Genomic DNA, 21,226 nt, shown 5'->3' with positions numbered 1-21,226 from the left:
TAGAGGCATGTGATAGTGTACAGTGCTGAAAGAACATCCAAAAACAGCCCAAAAACACAGAAAAAAGCATCTTGAAAAATTGACCAAAGAAGCAAGGCTATAGTATGGCGAAACTGTCAAAATTTGACATGTCCAAAAAACAGCTGAAAACCACTTAGTATAGCATATATAGGCATGTTATAGTATGCAGTGTTGAAAAAACATCCAAAAACAGCCCAAAAACACAGAAAAAAGCATCTTGAAAAATTGACCAAAGAAGCAAGGCTATAGTATGGCGAAAAAGTCAAAATTTGACATGTCCAAAAAACAGCTGAAAACCACTTAGTATAGCATGTAGAGGTATGTTATAGTGTACAGTGTTGAAAAAACATCCAAAAACAGCCCAAAAACACAGAAAAAAGCATCTTGAAAAATTGACCAAAGAAGCAAGGCTATAGTATGGCAAAAAAGTCAAAATTTGACATGTCCAAACAGCTGAAAACCACTTAGTATAGCATGTAGAGGCATGTTATAGTGTACAGTGCTGAAAGACCATCCAAAAACAGCCCAAAAACACAGAAAAAAGCATCTTGAAAAATTGACCAAAGAAGCAAGGCTATAGTATGGCAAAAAAGTCAAAATTTGACATGTCCAAAAAACAGCTGAAAACCACTTAGTATAGCATATATAGGCATGTTATAGTATGCAGTGTTGAAAAAACATCCAAAAACAGCCCAAAAACACAGAAAAAAGCATCTTGAAAAATTGACCAAAGAAGCAAGGCTATAGTATGGCGAAATTGTCAAAATTTGACATGTCCAAAAAACAGCTGAAAACCACTTAGTATAGCATGTAGAGGTATGTTATAGTGTACAGTGTTGAAAAAACATCCAAAAACAGCCCAAAAACACAGAAAAAAGCATCTTGAAAAATTGACCAAAGAAGCAAGGCTATAGTATGGCGAAAAAGTCAAAATTTGACATGTCCAAAAAACAGCTGAAAACCACTTAGTATAGCATATATAGGCATGTTATAGTGTACAGTGCTGAAAGAACATCCAAAAACAGCCCAAAAACACAGAAAAAAGCATCTTGAAAAATTGACCAAAGAAGCAAGGCTATAGTATGGCAAAAAAGTCAAAATTTGACATGTCCAAAAAACAGCTGAAAACCACTTAGTATAGTATGTAGAGGCATGTTATAGTGTACAGTGCTGAAAGAACATCCAAAAACAGCCCAAAAACACAGAAAAAAGCATCTTGAAAAATTGACCAAAGAAGCAAGGCTATAGTATGGCGAAACTGTCAAAATTTGACATGTCCAAAAAACAGCTGAAAACCACTTAGTATAGCATATATAGGCATGTTATAGTATGCAGTGTTGAAAAAACATCCAAAAACAGCCCAAAAACACAGAAAAAAGCATCTTGAAAAATTGACCAAAGAAGCAAGGCTATAGTATGGCGAAATTGTCAAAATTTGACATGTCTAAAAAACAGCTGAAAACCACTTAGTATAGCACACAGAGGCATGTCATAGCATGCAGTGTTGAAAAAACATCCAAAAAATGCCCCAAATCCCATAAAATAGCATCATGAAAAATTGACCAAAGAAGCAAGGCTATAGTATGGCGAAAAAGTCAAAATTTGACATGTCCAAAAAACAGCTGAAAACCACTTAGTATAGCATGTAGAGGCATGTTATAGTGTACAGTGTTGAAAAACATCCAAAACAGCCCAAAAACACAGAAAAAAGCATCTTGAAAAATTGACCAAAGAAGCAAGGCTATAGTATGGCGAAATTGTCAAAATTTGACATGTCCAAAAAACGCTGAAAACCACTTAGTATAGCATATATAGGCATGTTATAGTGTACAGTGTTGAAAAAACATCCAAAAACGGCCAAAAAACCCATAAAAAAGCATCTTGAAAAATTGACCAAAGAAGCAAGGCTATAGTATGGCAAAAAGTCAAAATTTGACATGTCCAAAAAACAGCAGAAGACCACTTAGTATAGCATATATAGGCATGTTATAGTATGCAGTGTTGAAAAAACATCCAAAAACAGCCCAAAAACCCATAAAAAAGCATCTTGAAAAATTGACCAAACAAGCAAGGCTATAGTATGGCAAAAAAGTCAAAATTTGACATGTCCAAAAAACAGCTGAAAACCACTTAGTATAGCATGTAGAGGCATGTGATAGTGTACAGTGCTGAAAGAACATCCAAAAACAGCCCAAAAACACAGAAAAAAGCATCTTGAAAAATTGACCAAAGAAGCAAGGCTATAGTATGGCGAAACTGTCAAAATTTGACATGTCCAAAAAACAGCTGAAAACCACTTAGTATAGCATATATAGGCATGTTATAGTATGCAGTGTTGAAAAAACATCCAAAAACAGCCCAAAAACACAGAAAAAAGCATCTTGAAAAATTGACCAAAGAAGCAAGGCTATAGTATGGCAAAAAAGTCAAAATTTGACATGTCCAAAAAACAGCTGAAAACCACTTAGTATAGCATGTAGAGGCATGTTATAGTGTACAGTGTTGAAAAAACATCCAAAAACAGCCCAAAAACACAGAAAAAAGCATCTTGAAAAATTGACCAAAGAAGCAAGGCTATAGTATGGCAAAAAAGTCAAAATTTGACATGTCCAAAAAACAGCTGAAAACCACTTAGTATAGCATGTAGAGGCAGGTTATAGTGTACAGTGCTGAAAGAACATCCAAAAACAGCCCAAAAACACAGAAAAAAGCATCTTGAAAAATTGACCAAAGAAGCAAGGCTATAGTATGGCGAAATTGTCAAAATTTGACATGTCCAAAAAACAGCTGAAAACCACTTAGTATAGTATGTAGAGGCATGTTATAGTGTACAGTGCTGAAAGAACATCCAAAAACAGCCCAAAAACACAGAAAAAAGCATCTTGAAAAATTGACCAAAGAAGCAAGGCTATAGTATGGCGAAATTGTCAAAATTTGACATGTCTAAAAAACAGCTGAAAACCACTTAGTATAGCACACAGAGGCATGTCATAGCATGCAGTGTTGAAAAACCATCCAAAAAATGCCCCAAATCCCATAAAATAGCATCATGAAAAATTGACCAAAGAAGCAAGGCTATAGTATGGCGAAAAAGTCAAAATTTGACATGTCCAAAAAACAGCTGAAAACCACTTAGTATAGCATGTAGAGGTATGTTATAGTGTACAGTGTTGAAAAAACATCCAAAAACAGCCCAAAAACACAGAAAAAAGCATCTTGAAAAATTGACCAAAGAAGCAAGGCTATAGTATGGCAAAAAAGTCAAAATTTGACATGTCCAAAAAACAGCTGAAAACCACTTAGTATAGCATGTAGAGGCATGTTATAGTGTACTTTGTTGAAAAAACATCCAAAAACAGCCCAAAAACACAGAAAAAAGCATCTTAAAAAATTGACCAAAGAAGCAAGGCTATAGTATGGCGAAACTGTCAAAATTTGACATGTCCAAAAAACAGCTGAAAACCACTTAGTATAGCATATATAGGCATGTTATAGTATGCAGTGTTGAAAAAACATCCAAAAACAGCCCAAAAACACAGAAAAAAGCATCTTGAAAAATTGACCAAAGAAGCAAGGCTATAGTATGGCAAAAAAGTCAAAATTTGACATGTCCAAAAAACAGCTGAAAACCACTTAGTATAGCATGTAGAGGCATGTTATAGTGTACAGTGTTGAAAAAACATCCAAAAACAGCCCAAAAACACAGAAAAAAGCATCTTGAAAAATTGACCAAAGAAGCAAGGCTATAGTATGGCAAAAAAGTCAAAATTTGACATGTCCAAAAAACAGCTGAAAACCACTTAGTATAGCATGTAGAGGCAGGTTATAGTGTACAGTGCTGAAAGAACATCCAAAAACAGCCCAAAAACACAGAAAAAAGCATCTTGAAAAATTGACCAAAGAAGCAAGGCTATAGTATGGCGAAATTGTCAAAATTTGACATGTCCAAAAACAGCTGAAAACCACTTAGTATAGTACGTAGAACCATGTTATAGTGTACAGTGCTGAAAGAACATCCAAAAACAGCCCAAAAACACAGAAAAAAGCATCTTGAAAAATTGACCAAAGAAGCAAGGCTATAGTATGGCGAAAAAGTCAAAATTTGACATGTCCAAAAAACAGCTGAAAACCACTTAGTATAGCATGAAGAGGTATGTTATAGTGTACAGTGTTGAAAAAACATCCAAAAACAGCCCAAAAACACAGAAAAAAGCATCTTGAAAAATTGACCAAAGAAGCAAGGCTATAGTATGGCGAAATTGTCAAAATATGACATGTCCAAAAAACGCTGAAAACCACTTAGTATAGCATATATAGGCATGTTATAGTATGCAGTGTTGAAAAAAAATCCAAAAACAGCCCAAAAACCCATAAAAAAGCATCATGAAAAATTGACCAAAGAAGCAAGGCTATAGTATGGCAAAAAAGTCAAAATTTGACATGTCCAAAAAACAGCGGAAAACCACTTAGTATAGCACACAGAGGCATGTCATAGCATGCAGTGTTGAAAAACCATCCAAAAACAGCCCAAAAACACAGAAAAAAGCATCTTGAAAAATTGACCAAAGAAGCAAGGCTATAGTATGGCGAAATTGTCAAAATTTGACATGTCAAAAAAACAGCTGAAAACCACTTAGTATAGCATGTAGAGGCATGTCATAGTAGGCAGTGTTGAAAAACCATCCAAAAACAGCCCCAAATCCCATAAAATAGCATCATGAAAAATTGACCAAAGAAGCAAGGCTATAGTATGGTGAAAAAGTCAAAATTTGACATGTCCAAAAAACAGCTGAAAACCACTTAGTATAGCATATATAGGCATGTTATAGTATGCAGTGTTGAAAAACCATCCAAAAACAGCCCCAAATCCCATAAAAAAGCATCTTGAAAAATTGACCAAAGAAGCAAGGCTATAGTATGGCAAAAAAGTCAAAATTTGACATGTCCAAAAAACAGCTGAAAACCACTTAGTATAGCATATATAGGCATGTTATAGTGTACAGTGCTGAAAGAACATCCAAAAACAGCCCAAAAACACAGAAAAAAGCATCTTGAAAAATTGACCAAAGAAGCAAGGCTATAGTATGGTGAAATTGTCAAAATTTGACATGTCCAAAAAAGAGCTGAAAAACACTTAGTATAGCATGCAGAGGCAGGTTATAGTGTACAGTGCTGAAAGAACATCCAAAAACAGCCCAAAAACACAGAAAAAAGCATCTTGAAAAATTGACCAAAGAAGCAAGGCTATAGTATGGCGAAATTGTCAAAATTTGACATGTCCAAAAAACAGCTGAAAACCACTTAGTATAGCATATATAGGCATGTCATAGCATGCAGTGTTGAAAACCCATCCAAAAACAGCCCCAAAACCCATAAAAAAGCATCTTGAAAAATTGACCAAACAAGCAAGGCTATAGTATGCCGAAATTGTCAAAATTTGACATGTCCAAAAAACAGCTGAAAACCACTTAGTATAGTATGTAGAGGCATGTTATAGTGTACAGTGCTGAAAGAACATCCAAAAACAGCCCAAAAACACAGAAAAAAGCATCTTGAAAAATTGACCAAAGAAGCAAGGCTATAGTATGGCGAAACTGTCAAAATTTGACATGTCCAAAAAACAGCTGAAAACCACTTAGTATAGCATATATAGGCATGTTATAGTATGCAGTGTTGAAAAAACATCCAAAAACAGCCCAAAAACCCATAAAAAAGCATCATGAAAAATTGACCAAACAAGCAAGGCTATAGTATGGCAAAAAAGTCAAAATTTGACATGTCCAAAAAACAGCTGAAAACCACTTAGTATAGTATGTAGAGGCATGTTATAGTGTACAGTGCTGAAAGAACATCCAAAAACAGCCCAAAAACACAGAAAAAAGCATCTTAAAAAATTGACCAAAGAAGCAAGGCTATAGTATGGCGAAACTGTCAAAATTTGACATGTCCAAAAAACAGCTGAAAACCACTTAGTATAGCATATATAGGCATGTTATAGTATGCAGTGTTGAAAAAACATCCAAAAACAGCCCAAAAACACAGAAAAAAGCATCTTGAAAAATTGACCAAACAAGCAAGGCTATAGTATGGCAAAAAAGTCAAAATTTGACATGTCCAAAAAACAGCTGAAAACCACTTAGTATAGCATGTAGAGGCATGTTATAGTGTACTTTGTTGAAAAAACATCCAAAAACAGCCCAAAAACACAGAAAAAAGCATCTTAAAAAATTGACCAAAGAAGCAAGGCTATAGTATGGCGAAACTGTCAAAATTTGACATGTCCAAAAAACTGCTGAAAACCACTTAGTATAGCATGTAGAGGCATGTTATAGTGTACAGTGTTGAAAAAACATCCAAAAACGGCCAAAAAACCCATAAAAAAGCATCTTGAAAAATTGACCAAAGAAGCAAGGCTATAGTATGGCGAAATTGTCAAAATTTGACATGTCTAAAAAACAGCTGAAAACCACTTAGTATAGCACACAGAGGCATGTCATAGCATGCAGTGTTGAAAAACCATCCAAAAAATGCCCCAAATCCCATAAAATAGCATCATGAAAAATTGACCAAAGAAGCAAGGCTATAGTATGGCGAAAAAGTCAAAATTTGACATGTCCAAAAAACAGCTGAAAACCACTTAGTATAGCATATATAGGCATGTTATAGTGTACAGTGCTGAAAGAACATCCAAAAACAGCCCAAAAACACAGAAAAAAGCATCTTGAAAAATTGACCAAAGAAGCAAGGCTATAGTATGGCAAAAAAGTCAAAATTTGACATGTCCAAAAAACAGCTGAAAACCACTTAGTATAGCATGTAGAGGCAGGTTATAGTGTACAGTGCTGAAAGAACATCCAAAAACAGCCCAAAAACACAGAAAAAAGCATCTTGAAAAATTGACCAAAGAAGCAAGGCTATAGTATGGCGAAATTGTCAAAATTTGACATGTCCAAAAAACAGCTGAAAACCACTTAGTATAGTATGTAGAGGCATGTTATAGTGTACAGTGCTGAAAGAACATCCAAAAACAGCCCAAAAACACAGAAAAAAGCATCTTGAAAAATTGACCAAAGAAGCAAGGCTATAGTATGGCGAAACTGTCAAAATTTGACATGTCCAAAAAACAGCTGAAAACCACTTAGTATAGCATATATAGGCATGTTATAGTATGCAGTGTTGAAAAAACATCCAAAAACAGCCCAAAAACACAGAAAAAAGCATCTTGAAAAATTGACCAAAGAAGCAAGGCTATAGTATGGCGAAATTGTCAAAATTTGACATGTCTAAAAAACAGCTGAAAACCACTTAGTATAGCACACAGAGGCATGTCATAGCATGCAGTGTTGAAAAAACATCCAAAAAATGCCCCAAATCCCATAAAATAGCATCATGAAAAATTGACCAAAGAAGCAAGGCTATAGTATGGCGAAAAAGTCAAAATTTGACATGTCCAAAAAACAGCTGAAAACCACTTAGTATAGCATGTAGAGGTATGTTATAGTGTACAGTGTTGAAAAAACATCCAAAAACAGCCCAAAAACACAGAAAAAAGCATCTTGAAAAATTGACCAAAGAAGCAAGGCTATAGTATGGCGAAATTGTCAAAATTTGACATGTCCAAAAAACAGCTGAAAACCACTTAGTATAGCATATATAGGCATGTTATAGTATGCAGTGTTGAAAAAACATCCAAAAACAGCCCAAAAACCCATAAAAAAGCATCTTGAAAAATTGACCAAACAAGCAAGGCTATAGTATGGCAAAAAAGTCAAAATTTGACATGTCCAAAAAACAGCTGAAAACCACTTAGTATAGCATGTAGAGGCATGTGATAGTGTACAGTGCTGAAAGAACATCCAAAAACAGCCCAAAAACACAGAAAAAAGCATCTTGAAAAATTGACCAAAGAAGCAAGGCTATAGTATGGCGAAACTGTCAAAATTTGACATGTCCAAAAAACAGCTGAAAACCACTTAGTATAGCATATATAGGCATGTTATAGTATGCAGTGTTGAAAAAACATCCAAAACAGCCCAAAAACACAGAAAAAGCATCTTGAAAAATTGACCAAAGAAGCAAGGCTATAGTATGGCGAAATTGTCAAAATTTGACATGTCCAAAAAACAGCTGAAAACCACTTAGTATAGCATGTAGAGGCATGTTATAGTGTACAGTGCTGAAAGAACATCCAAAAACAGCCCAAAAACACAGAAAAAAGCATCTTGAAAAATTGACCAAAGAAGCAAGGCTATAGTATGGCGAAACTGTCAAAATTTGACATGTCCAAAAAACAGCTGAAAACCACTTAGTATAGCATATATAGGCATGTTATAGTATGCAGTGTTGAAAAAACATCCAAAAACAGCCCAAAAACACAGAAAAAAGCATCTTGAAAAATTGACCAAAGAAGCAAGGCTATAGTATGGCGAAATTGTCAAAATTTGACATGTCTAAAAAACAGCTGAAAACCACTTAGTATAGCACACAGAGGCATGTCATAGCATGCAGTGTTGAAAAAACATCCAAAAAATGCCCCAAATCCCATAAAATAGCATCATGAAAAATTGACCAAAGAAGCAAGGCTATAGTATGGCGAAAAAGTCAAAATTTGACATGTCCAAAAAACAGCTGAAAACCACTTAGTATAGCATGTAGAGGCATGTAATAGTATACAGTGTTGAAAAAACATCCAAAAACAGCCCAAAAACACAGAAAAAAGCATCTTGAAAAATTGACCAAAGAAGCAAGGCTATAGTATGGCAAAAAAGTCAAAATTTGACATGTCCAAAAAACAGCTGAAAACCACTTAGTATAGCATATATAGGCATGTTATAGTATGCAGTGTTGAAAAAACATCCAAAACAGCCCAAAAACACAGAAAAAAGCATCTTGAAAAATTGACCAAAGAAGCAAGGCTATAGTATGGCGAAACTGTCAAAATTTGACATGTCCAAAAAACAGCTGAAAACCACTTAGTATAGCATATATAGGCATGTTATAGTATGCAGTGTTGAAAAAACATCCAAAAACAGCCCAAAAACACAGAAAAAAAGCATCTTGAAAAATTGACCAAAGAAGCAAGGCTATAGTATGGCAAAAAAGTCAAAATTTGACATGTCCAAACAGCTGAAAACCACTTAGTATAGCATGTAGAGGCATGTTATAGTGTACTTTGTTGAAAAAACATCCAAAAACAGCCCAAAAACACAGAAAAAAGCATCTTAAAAAATTGACCAAAGAAGCAAGGCTATAGTATGGCGAAACTGTCAAAATTTGACATGTCCAAAAAACAGCTGAAAACCACTTAGTATAGCATATATAGGCATGTTATAGTATGCAGTGTTGAAAAAACATCCAAAAACAGCCCAAAAACACAGAAAAAAGCATCTTGAAAAATTGACCAAAGAAGCAAGGCTATAGTATGGCAAAAAAGTCAAAATTTGACATGTCCAAAAAACAGCAGAAGACCACTTAGTATAGCATATATAGGCATGTTATAGTATGCAGTGTTGAAAAAACATCCAAAAACAGCCCAAAAACACAGAAAAAAGCATCTTGAAAAATTGAAAAAAGAAGCAAGGCTATAGTATGGCAAAAAAGTCAAAATTTGACATGTCCAAAAAACAGCTGAAAACCACTTAGTATAGCATATATAGGCATGTTATAGTATGCAGTGTTGAAAAAACATCCAAAAACAGCCCAAAAACACAGAAAAAAGCATCTTGAAAAATTGACCAAAGAAGCAAGGCTATAGTATGGCAAAAAAGTCCAAATTTGACATGTCCAAAAAACAGCTGAAAACCACTTAGTATAGCATATATAGGCATGTTATAGTATGCAGTGTTGAAAAAACATCCAAAAACAGCCCAAAAACACAGAAAAAAGCATCTTGAAAAATTGACCAAAGAAGCAAGGCTATAGTATGGCAAAAAAGTCAAAATTTGACATGTCCAAAAAACAGCTGAAAACCACTTAGTATAGTATGTAGAGGCATGTTATAGTGTACAGTGCTGAAAGAACATCCAAAAACAGCCCAAAAACACAGAAAAAAGCATCTTGAAAAATTGACCAAAGAAGCAAGGCTATAGTATGGCGAAACTGTCAAAATTTGACATGTCCAAAAAACTGCTGAAAACCACTTAGTATAGCATATATAGGCATGTTATAGTATGCAGTGTTGAAAAAACATCCAAAAACAGCCCAAAAACACAGAAAAAAGCATCTTGAAAAATTGACCAAAGAAGCAAGGCTATAGTATGGCGAAATTGTCAAAATTTGACATGTCTAAAAAACAGCTGAAAACCACTTAGTATAGCACACAGAGGCATGTCATAGCATGCAGTGTTGAAAAACCATCCAAAAAATGCCCCAAATCCCATAAAATAGCATCATGAAAAATTGACCAAAGAAGCAAGGCTATAGTATGGCGAAAAAGTCAAAATTTGACATGTCCAAAAAACTGCTGAAAACCACTTAGTATAGCATGTAGAGGTATGTTATAGTGTACAGTGTTGAAAAAACATCCAAAAACAGCCCAAAAACACAGAAAAAAGCATCTTGAAAAATTGACCAAAGAAGCAAGGCTATAGTATGGCGAAATTGTCAAAATTTGACATGTCCAAAAAACGCTGAAAACCACTTAGTATAGCATATATAGGCATGTTATAGTATGCAGTGTTGAAAAAACATCCAAAAACAGCCCAAAAACCCATAAAAAAGCATCATGAAAAATTGACCAAAGAAGCAAGGCTATAGTATGGCAAAAAAGTCAAAATTTGACATGTCCAAAAAACAGCTGAAAACCACTTAGTATAGCATGTAGAGGCATGTGATAGTGTACAGTGCTGAAAGAACATCCAAAAACAGCCAAAAAACACAGAAAAAAGCATCTTGAAAAATTGACCAAAGAAGCAAGGCTATAGTATGGCGAAATTGTCAAAATTTGACATGTCCAAAAAACGCTGAAAACCACTTAGTATAGCACACAGAGGCATGTCATAGCATGCAGTGTTGAAAAACCATCCAAAAACAGCCCCAAAACCCATAAAAAAGCATCTTGAAAAATTGACCAAACAAGCAAGGCTATAGTATGGCAAAAAAGTCAAAATTTGACATGTCCAAAAAACAGCTGAAAACCACTTAGTATAGCATGTAGAGGCATGTGATAGTGTACAGTGCTGAAAGAACATCCAAAAACAGCCCAAAAACACAGAAAAAAGCATCTTGAAAAATTGACCAAAGAAGCAAGGCTATAGTATGGCGAAACTGTCAAAATTTGACATGTCCAAAAAACAGCTGAAAACCACTTAGTATAGCACACAGAGGCATGTCATAGTATGCAGTGTTGAAAAAACATCCAAAAACAGCCCCAAATCCCATAAAATAGCATCATGGAAAATTGACCAAAGAAGCAAGGCTATAGTATGGCAAAAAAGTCAAAATTTGACATGTCCAAAAAACAGCTGAAGACCACTTAGTATAGCATATATAGGCATGTTATAGTATGCAGTGTTGAAAAACCATCCAAAAACAGCCCCAAAACCCATAAAAACCATCTTGAAAAATTGACCAAACAAGCAAGGCTATAGTATGGCAAAAAAGTCAAAATTTGACATGTCCAAAAAACAGCTGAAAACCACTTAGTATAGCATGTAGAGGCATGTTATAGTGTACAGTGTTGAAAAAACATCCAAAAACAGCCCAAAAACCCATAAAAAAGCATCTTGAAAAATTGACCAAACAAGCAAGGCTATAGTATGGCAAAAAAAGTCAAAATTTGACATGTCCAAAAAACAGCTGAAAACCACTTAGTATAGCATGTAGAGGCATGTTATAGTGTACAGTGCTGAAAGAACATCCAAAAACAGCCCAAAAACCCATAAAAAAGCATCTTGAAAAATTGACCAAACAAGCAAGGCTATAGTATGGCAAAAAAAGTCAAAATTTGACATGTCCAAAAAACAGCTGAAAACCACTTAGTATAACATGTAGAGGCATGTTATAGTGTACAGTGTTGAAAAAACATCCAAAAACGGCCCAAAAACCCATAAAAAAGCATCTTGAAAAATTGACCAAAGAAGCAAGGCTATAGTATGGCAAAAAAGTCAAAATTTGACGTGTCCAAAAAACAGCTGAAAACCACTTAGTATAGCATGTAGAGGCATGTTATAGTGTACAGTGTTGAAAAAAACATCCAAAAACGGCCCAAAAACCCATAAAAAAGCATCTTGAAAAATTGACCAAAGAAGCAAGGCTATAGTATGGCGAAATTGTCAAAATTTGACATGTCCAAAAAACAGCTGAAAACCACTTAGTATAGCACACAGAGGCATGTCATAACATGCAGTGTTGAAAAAACATCCAAAAACAGCCCAAAAACCCATAGAAAAGCATCTTGAAAAATTGACCAAAGAAGCAAGGCTATAGTATGGCGAAATTGTCAAAATTTGACATGTCCAAAAAACAGCTGAAAACCACTTAGTATAGCATGTAGAGGCATCTTACAATATACAGTGTTGAAAAAACATCCAAAAGCAGCCAAAAAACCCATAAAAAAGCATCTTGAAAAATTGACCAAAGAAGCAAGGCTATTGTATAGAAAAAAAGTCAAAATTTGCCGTGTCCAAAAAACAGCTGAAAACCACTTAGTATAGCATGTAGAGGCATGTTATAGTGTACAGTGTTGAAAAAACATCCAAAAACGGCCCAAAAACCCATAAAAAAGCATCTTGAAAAATTGACCAAAGAAGCAAGGCTATAATATGGCGAAATTGTCAAAATTTGACATGTCCAAAAAACAGCTGAAAACCACTTAGTATAGCACACAGAGGCATGTCATAGCATGCAGTGTTGAAAAACCATCCAAAAACAGCCCCAAAACCGATAAAAAAGCATCTTGAAAAATTGACCAAAGAAGCAAGGCTATAGTATGGCGAAACTGTCAAAATTTGACATGTCCAAAAAACAGCTGAAAACCACTTAGTATAGCACACAGAAGCATGTCATAGTATGCAGTGTTGAAAAACCATCCAAAAACAGCCCCAAAACCCATAAAAACCATCTTGAAAAATTGACCAACGAAGCAAGGCTATAGTATGGCGAAATTGTCAAAATTTGACATGTCCAAAAAACAGCTGAAAACCACTTAGTATAGCACACAGAAGCATGTCATAGTATGCAGTGTTGAAAAACCATCCAAAAACAGCCCCAAAACCCATAAAAACCATCTTGAAAAATTGACCAAAGAAGCAAGGCTATAGTATGGCAAAAAAGTCAAAATTTGACATGTCCAAAAAACAGCTGAAAACCACTTAGTATAGCACACAGAGGCATGTCATAGTATGCAGTGTTGAAAAACCATCCAACAACAGCCCCAAATCCTATAAAATAGCATCATGAAAAATTGACCAAAGAAGCAAGGCTATAGTATGGCAAAAAAGTCAAAATTTGACATGTCCAAAAAACAGCTGAAAACCACTTAGTATAGCATATATAGGCATGTTATCGTATGCAGTGTTGAAAAAACATCCAAAAACGACACAAAAACCCATAAAAAAGCATCTTGAAAAATTGACCAAAGAAGCAAGGCTATAGTATGGCAAAAAAGTCAAAATTTGACATGTCCAAAAAACAGCTGAAAACCACTTAGTATAGCATGTAGAGGCATGTTATAGTGTACAGTGTTGAAAAAACATCCAAAAACGGCCCAAAAAACCATAAAAAAGCATCTTGAAAAATTGACCAAAGAAGCAAGGCTATAGTATGGCGAAATTGTCAAAATTTGACATGTCCAAAAAACAGCTGAAAACCACTTAGTATAGCATATATAGGCATGTTATAGTATGCAGTGTTGAAAAAACATCCAAAAACAGCCCAAAAACCCATAAAAAAACATCTTGAAAAATTGACCAAAGAAGCAAGGCTATAGTAAAGAAAAAAAGTCAAAATTTGACATGTCCAAAAAACAGCTGAAAACCACTTATTATAGCACACAGAGGCATGTCATAGTATGCAGTGTTGGAAAACCATTCAAAACAGCCCCAAATCCCATAAAATAGCATTTTGAAAAATTGACCAAAGAAGCAAGGCTATAGTATGGCGAAATTGTCAAAATTTGACATGTCCAAAAAACAGCTGAAAACACTTAGTATAGCATATATAGGCATGTTATAGTATGCAGTGTTGAAAAAACATCCAAAAACAGCCCCAAAACCCATAAAAAAGCATCTTGAAAAATTGACCAAAGAAGCAAGGCTATAGTAAAGAAAAAAAGTCAAAATTTGACATGTCCAAAAAACAGCTGAAAACCACTTAGTATAGCATGTAGAGGCATCTTACAATATACAGTGTTGAAAAAAAGATCCAAAAACGGCCCAAAAACCCATAAAAAAACATCTTGAAAAATTGACCAAAGAAGCAAGGCTATAGTATGGCGAAATTGTCAAAATTTGACATGTCTAAAAAACAGCTGAAAACACTTAGTATAGCATATATAGGCATGTTATAGTATGCAGTGTTGAAAAAACATCCAAAAACAGCCCCAAATCCCATAAAATGGTATCTTGAAAAATTGACCAAAGAAGCAAGGCTATAGTACGGCGAAATTGTCAAAATTTGACATGTCCAAAAAACAGCTGAAAACCACTTAGTATAGCACGTAGAGGCATCTTACAATACACAGTGTTGAAAAACCATCCAAAAACGGCCCAAAAACCCATAAAAAAGCATCTTGAAAAATTGACCAAAGAAGCAAGGCTATAGTAAAGAAAAAAAGTCAACATTTGACATGTCCAAAAAACAGCTGAAAACCACTTAGTATAGCATATATAAGAATGTTATAGTATGCAGTGTTGAAAAAACATCCAAAAACAGCCCAAAAACCCATAAAATAGCATCATGAAAAATTGACCAAAGAAGCAAGGCTATAGTATGGTAAAAAAGTCAAAATTTGACATGTCTAAAAAACAGCTGAAACCAACTTAGTATAGCATATATAGGCATGTTTTAGTATGCAGTGTTGAAAAAACATCCAAAAACAGCCCCAAATCCCATAAAATAGCATTTTGAAAAATTGACCAAAGAAGCAAGGCTATAGTATGGAAAAAAAGTCAAAATTTGACATGTCCAAAAAACAGCTGAAAACCACTTAGTATAGCACACAGAGGCATGTCATAGTATGCAATGTTGAAAAAACATCCAAAAACAGCCCCAAAACCCATAAAAAAGCATCTTGAAAAATTGACCAAAGAAGCAAGGCTATAGTATGGCGAAATTTTCAAAATTTGACATGTCCAAAAAACAGCTGAAAACCACTTAGTATAGCATGTAGAGGCATGTTACAATAGACAGTGTTGAAAAAACATCCAAAAATAGCCCAAAACCCATAAAATAGCATCTTGAAAAATTGACCAAAGAAGCAAGGCTATAGTATGGTAAAAAAGCCAAAATTTGACATGTCTAAAAAACAGCTGAAACCAACTTAGTATAGCATATATAGGCATGTTATAGTATGCAGTGTTGAAAAAACATCCAATAACAGCCCCAAAACCCATAAAATAGCATCATGAAAAATTGACCAAAGAAGCAAGGCTATAGTATGGCAAAAAAGTCAAAATTTGACATGTCCAAAAAACAGCTGAAAACCACTTCGTATAGCATGTAGAGGCATGTTACAATATACAGTGTTGAAAAAAACATCCAAAAACGATCCAAAAACGAAAAATTGACCAAAGAAGCAAGGCTATAGTATGGCGAAATTGTCAAAATTTGACATGTCCAAAAAACACCTGAAAACCACTTAGTATAGCATGTAGAGGCATGTTATAGTGTACAGTGCTGAAAAAACATCCAAAAACAGCCCAAAAACCCATAAAAAAGCATCTTGAAAAATTGACCAAAGAAGCAAGGCTATAGTATGGCGAAATTGTCAAAATTTGACATGTCCAAAAAACAGCTGAAAACCACTTAGTATAGAATATATAGGCATGTCATAGTATGCAGTGTTGAAAAACCATCCAAAAACAGCCCCAAATCCTATAAAAAAGCATCTTGAAAAATTGACCAAAGAAGCAAGGCTATAGTATGGCGAAAAAGTCAAAATTTGACATGTCCAAAAAACAGCTGAAAACCACTTAGTATAGCATGTAGAGGCATGTAATAGTGTACAGTGCTGAAAGAACATACAAAAACAGCCCAAAAACACAGAAAAAAGCATCTTGAAAAATTGACCAAAGAAGCAAGGCTATAGTATGGCGAAATTGTCAAAATTTGACATGTCCAAAAAACAGCTGAAAACCACTTAGTATAGCACACAGAGGCATGTCATAGCATGCAGTGTTGAAAAACCATCCAAAAACAGGCCCAAAACCCATAAAAAAGCATCTTGAAAAATTGACCAAAGAAGCAAGGCTATAGTATGGCAAAAAAGTCAAAATTTGACATGTCCAAAAAACAGCTGAAAACCACTTAGTATAGCATGTAGAGGCATGTTATAGTGTACAGTGTTGAAAAAACATCCAAAAACAGCTCCATAATTCCTGAAATAGTATGTTGAAAAAATGACCAAAAAAGAAAGGCAAAAATGTCAAAATTTGACATGTCCAAAAAACAGCTGAAAACTACTTAGTGTAACATATAGAGGCATGTTATAGTGTACAGTGCTGAAAAAACACCTCCAAATGGCCCAAAAACCCATAAAGTAGTATGTTGAGAAAATGACAACAAAAGCAAGGCTATAGTATGGCGAAAATGTCAAAATTTGACATGTCCAAAAAAAGCTGAAAAGCACTTAATATAGTGTGTAAAGGCATGTTGTAATATACAGTGTTGAAAAAGAAGACTGAAAAAGATTTTTTGACATAATATACTATGTCTTTTTCAGCAATTTTTTCAGCATGCTTAATTATGTCTTTTTTGTGTGTTGATGTCAGGTTTTGCAACTCTAGTCCATCGTCACCTACTCCATCACAGTCTGGTATGCTGCAGCCACTACGAGGGACACGAACAGGCTGCAGCGTATCATCAGCGCTGCAGAGAGGGTGACCAGCTGCCACCTGCCATCTCACTATGACCTGTACACCTCCAGGGGCCCAAGGTATCCAGGCAAAATTGTGGCAGACCCCTCTCACCCTGGGCAGACTTTTCAAGACCCTCCCCTGGCAAGAGGCTGTAGTCCATCAGGACCAAAACCTGTACAGCTCCAGGGCCTTTAGGCGTGCAGTTAAAACTGTGGCTGACCCTTCTCACCCTGGACACGGACTATTCGAGACCCTCCCCTCCCTCACTGCTGTCACCATCATGAACAATACTCGGGCCCTTCCTCCTCCCCCTGCCCCACCACCCACATGATACAGGCTCTAATTCAGCCCCAGACATCATATCAGTGTTTGGCCAAATCAGTTTTTATGCCTTACATTACACTACAGGTTAATTTATTTATTTTAGACTGTACATAAGTGCACTGTAAGTCACTGTAAGTCACTGTAACTTCTGCACAACTGTACAATCCTTCATTGTACCTTTTGCACATAGATTTTTTGTTCTTTATAATCTTTTTTTTTTCATTTTATATTTTTAAATTGCTTCAATATTTTTATCTTATGTCTTACACTATTTTAATTCAATATTTTTATTCTTCCTCTATGTTAACTGTTTTGCATTCGAACACCAAGTCATATCCCTTGTATATGTAAACGTACTTGGCAATAAAACTTGATACTGATTCTAATTCTATGGTATGACTTTGTTTTATGGTTTTTGGATTACATACTATACTATGACTATTTTATGCTATTTTGGACAACATACTATAGTATGACTTAGTTATGCTGTATTGGATGGCATACTATAGTATGACTGTTTTGTGCTGTTTTGGAGGACAAACTATAGTATGACTGTGTAATGACTTTTTAATGCTATTTTGGACAACATACTATACTTTGTGTTTTTGATGCTATTTTGTATGATATACTATACTATGACTCCTTTGTGGTATTCTGGACAACATACTATATTGTGTTTTTTTTTTGTTGTTTCATTTGAAATAACAACCTTTTTGATGACAGACAATGCTGTGATTTTTTAAGCTTTGGACATCATGTTATACTTTGATTTTTTTAATACATTTTTTTGACAACATATTTCGACTTTTTCATGTTGATGTGGATGATATGACTTTTTCATGCTATTTAGGATGAACTGTGTACTATGTTATTTTGGATGCCATACTTTTTTTTTTTACTTTCCATTACTTTTTTATGCTGTTTTGAATGACATACTATACAGAGTTTACTGAATGACATACTATATAGGGTTTTTTATGCTATGTAAGATAACATGCTATGCTATCATGTTTTTGTTGTATTCCTCACAACAAACTATGCTATTCCTTATTATGCGTTATTTGACAACCTACAATACTATGACTTTTTTGTTCTTTTTCTGATGACATACTATATTATGACTTCCTTTTTCTATTTGACTTTTTGATGAGTTTTTGGACAATATATCATACTATGACTTTTTTATGCCGTTTTGGACGATATAGAATTGTAGCAAGGTCAACGCGCTAACAGTTACAGGACAAGTAGAGTGGAATAACTCTAACTCTAAGGACTTAACAGGAGGAACTTGTAGACTGAAGGCAGAATTAAATGAAAACCCTGTACACAGAAAGTGTGATGAAAAGGTACCATGTATTAAACAACAACAACAGAAACAACAAAAACACAAAACAAAAGCAATTGAGCTCAACATATGAAAAGTATGGCCATGTCTTTAAACCAGTCTACAAGAACAATTACTTTTACACCAGTGATTAAATTAACTTATGCTCCCTCCACATACACTGTATATCACGTTAATTAGTTACATTACGAAAATCCACATCACAACCCTTCAGTTCAACTCCCTTCCAGCACCAGAAATCAGCCGTCCACATCCAGGGTACAAAGTCCAAAAATAAAGAAGTCAGTCAATCCAACAACAAAAAAAAGAGGGGAAAGAGGTTGGGCTAAGGAAAGTGTGCGTGTTCTTGTGTGTGTGTGTGTGTGTATATATGTGTGATTGTGTAGGTGGGGGATTGAACAGAGTTCAGTGCAGAGTGAGGGGCGCAAACCCTCAGTTAGGGCACATCCTACCACAAAGGCGGAAGCGGCTGGTTCGGTTCATCGATGGTTCTTCGGTTTCCTGCAGCTCGCCTTCACGGTTTCTGTGTGCAAAAAGAAAACAGGCCTGTTAGAAACAGATGAGGTCAGCTTTAATATACATGCCTCCGTTTCCAATAACAAAAGACTCCCCAATAACTCATAGCTGTGCTACTTCCAAACAATAATCAACAAACAAAATGTAAAATATCATACTGTCACAGAACATTTATTTAAACAATCAACATGACTGAAATATATACAGTATAGATACACGTTTTATAGCAAAACATTGCGTTACGGATCAGCATAACGTCAATGTTATTTGTAATAAACATATGATTTATTATTATTCATTAAACTTTCCAGCATTATATAGAAATTAAAAGCTCCATCTTAAACAAACTTCAGGTAAATTTAAGCATGTGCTGATAATAGGCCGACCTCTCCTGACTGCAGGACTCTGACTTCAACTTCTGTGAATCTACTGTGAAACGTCTGTGCTATTAATCATTTTATTCAGGAAAAAACAACAACTTTTGAGTAGGCCTACTTCTCCTTTAGCTGCCAACAGCTTGCCAACATTCTTGGTTAGACAAAGGGTGAAAATAAGGTAATGTGCCTGTGGCTCCAGGTCCCAAAAACATTACATGTGCCGCTGGTAATAATAATGAGAGCTCAGGGTGAGCAGTTGGATCAGACATGGAGCGATGCTCCCTGGTGTTTCTAAATAATTCCATCAAAAGTCTGATTGAAACTCAAACTAACAAAAAGTAGTCTGTGGATGTAGGCACTTTCCATCTCTGCAAATAATAATAATAATAATTAAATAAGATAATTAGATAATTAAACGCTGTGGTAGCACTCAGCTGTATTCTAGAGTCAAAGTTGTTCACTGCATTTGTTTGCCGCGGTACTCAGACCACCGCCAGGGCTAAATCGACAATAGCAACATGCTAACAACGATAGCACTATCACAACTCACCAATTTCAGGATTCTGTTTTCTCTCACTCTCTCTGTGCAGTGGCACCACGTCCAGGGACATATGAGATCTGTAACAAGAGACAGCCTATGCATTGCATGTTTGAAAGCATTGAATGTGAATAACGTTAGTAAACAGTCTAATATTATTTACCCATAGCAGGACCACTGTGCTCTCACGTCCACCCTCAGAAAGCCAGCCCGTCATCAAATTAATCGTCTTCCTCTTCTTCTATTGCCAAGCTGGCAGGCTGCATCAATCCATGTATTATAGGGAAGTCTGCTGTTGCTAGTGCTGCTTAAAGCCATGGATGTATTTTACTTAAATCGGTTAAAGCCCTGTGGTTGCTCTGATTGGTCACCCTAGCCTCGCGATATTTTTCGCACGAGATCAGACAGGTAAAAGGCACACAGTGACACTTTGTGAATTGGACCGGGGTTACAATGCTATCACTTAATGTAACGCTAGTGTACTACGCCCTTTTAATGATTTTTTGGACAACATGCTATTCTATGAATTTTAATGCTCCTTTGTACGACATTATGCACTATCACTCCTTTATGCTATTTTGGATGACATACTGTTCCATGACTTTTATTGCCATTGTGAACAACATACTATATTATGACTTATAAATGCTATTTTGGGTGAGATACTATACTGTTCTTTTTTGACAGTTTTAGACAACATACTATCCTATGACTTTTTATTTCTATTTTGAATTACATACTATACAATGACTTTTCTCTGCTATTTTGGATTAAATACTATACTATGACTTTTTTGTAGATGGTAAAATTACCAACAAGACGAGACTTACAGCTGTTGTACTAAATTAATTTTTTTCCATTCTTAGATTTTTAGACATAAAAATGTTGTTGTGTTGGCTTTCACAGTTTCCAGGATCTCAATAAATAAAATCCATCATACACATGGCATGTATATTTTAGTTTACTTTATTGTTGTGGCTTTGATAAAAGGGAGATGTTCATTTTTGAGTACCGTGTTTTAAATAGCCATCTACTGTATATCACTATCCAAAGAGTGCTGTCAACCTAGGTAATGACATATTGAATGAAT

General features: G+C 35.2%; 1 protein-coding gene across 1 annotated transcript in view; it reads left to right on the top strand.

Moving 5' to 3' along the window:
- Positions 1-17,692, top strand: part of mlx (MAX dimerization protein MLX) — a 36,927-nt gene extending 19,235 nt beyond the window's left edge. Inside the window, exon 9 of the transcript XR_006106725.2 lies at positions 16,950-17,692. The gene's annotated coding sequence lies outside the window, so the exon portion shown is untranslated. The remainder of the gene's footprint in view (positions 1-16,949) is intronic.
- The last annotated feature ends 3,534 nt before the right edge of the window (positions 17,693-21,226 follow it).

This window comes from Plectropomus leopardus, chromosome 18 (assembly GCF_026936395.1).
Source record: "Plectropomus leopardus strain MGB_pleo_1.0 chromosome 18, ASM2693639v1, whole genome shotgun sequence".
Lineage (NCBI taxonomy): Eukaryota > Metazoa > Chordata > Actinopteri > Perciformes > Serranidae > Plectropomus > Plectropomus leopardus.
Note: the sequence above shows the minus strand (reverse complement) of the source record. Positions and strands in the feature narration are given on the sequence as shown.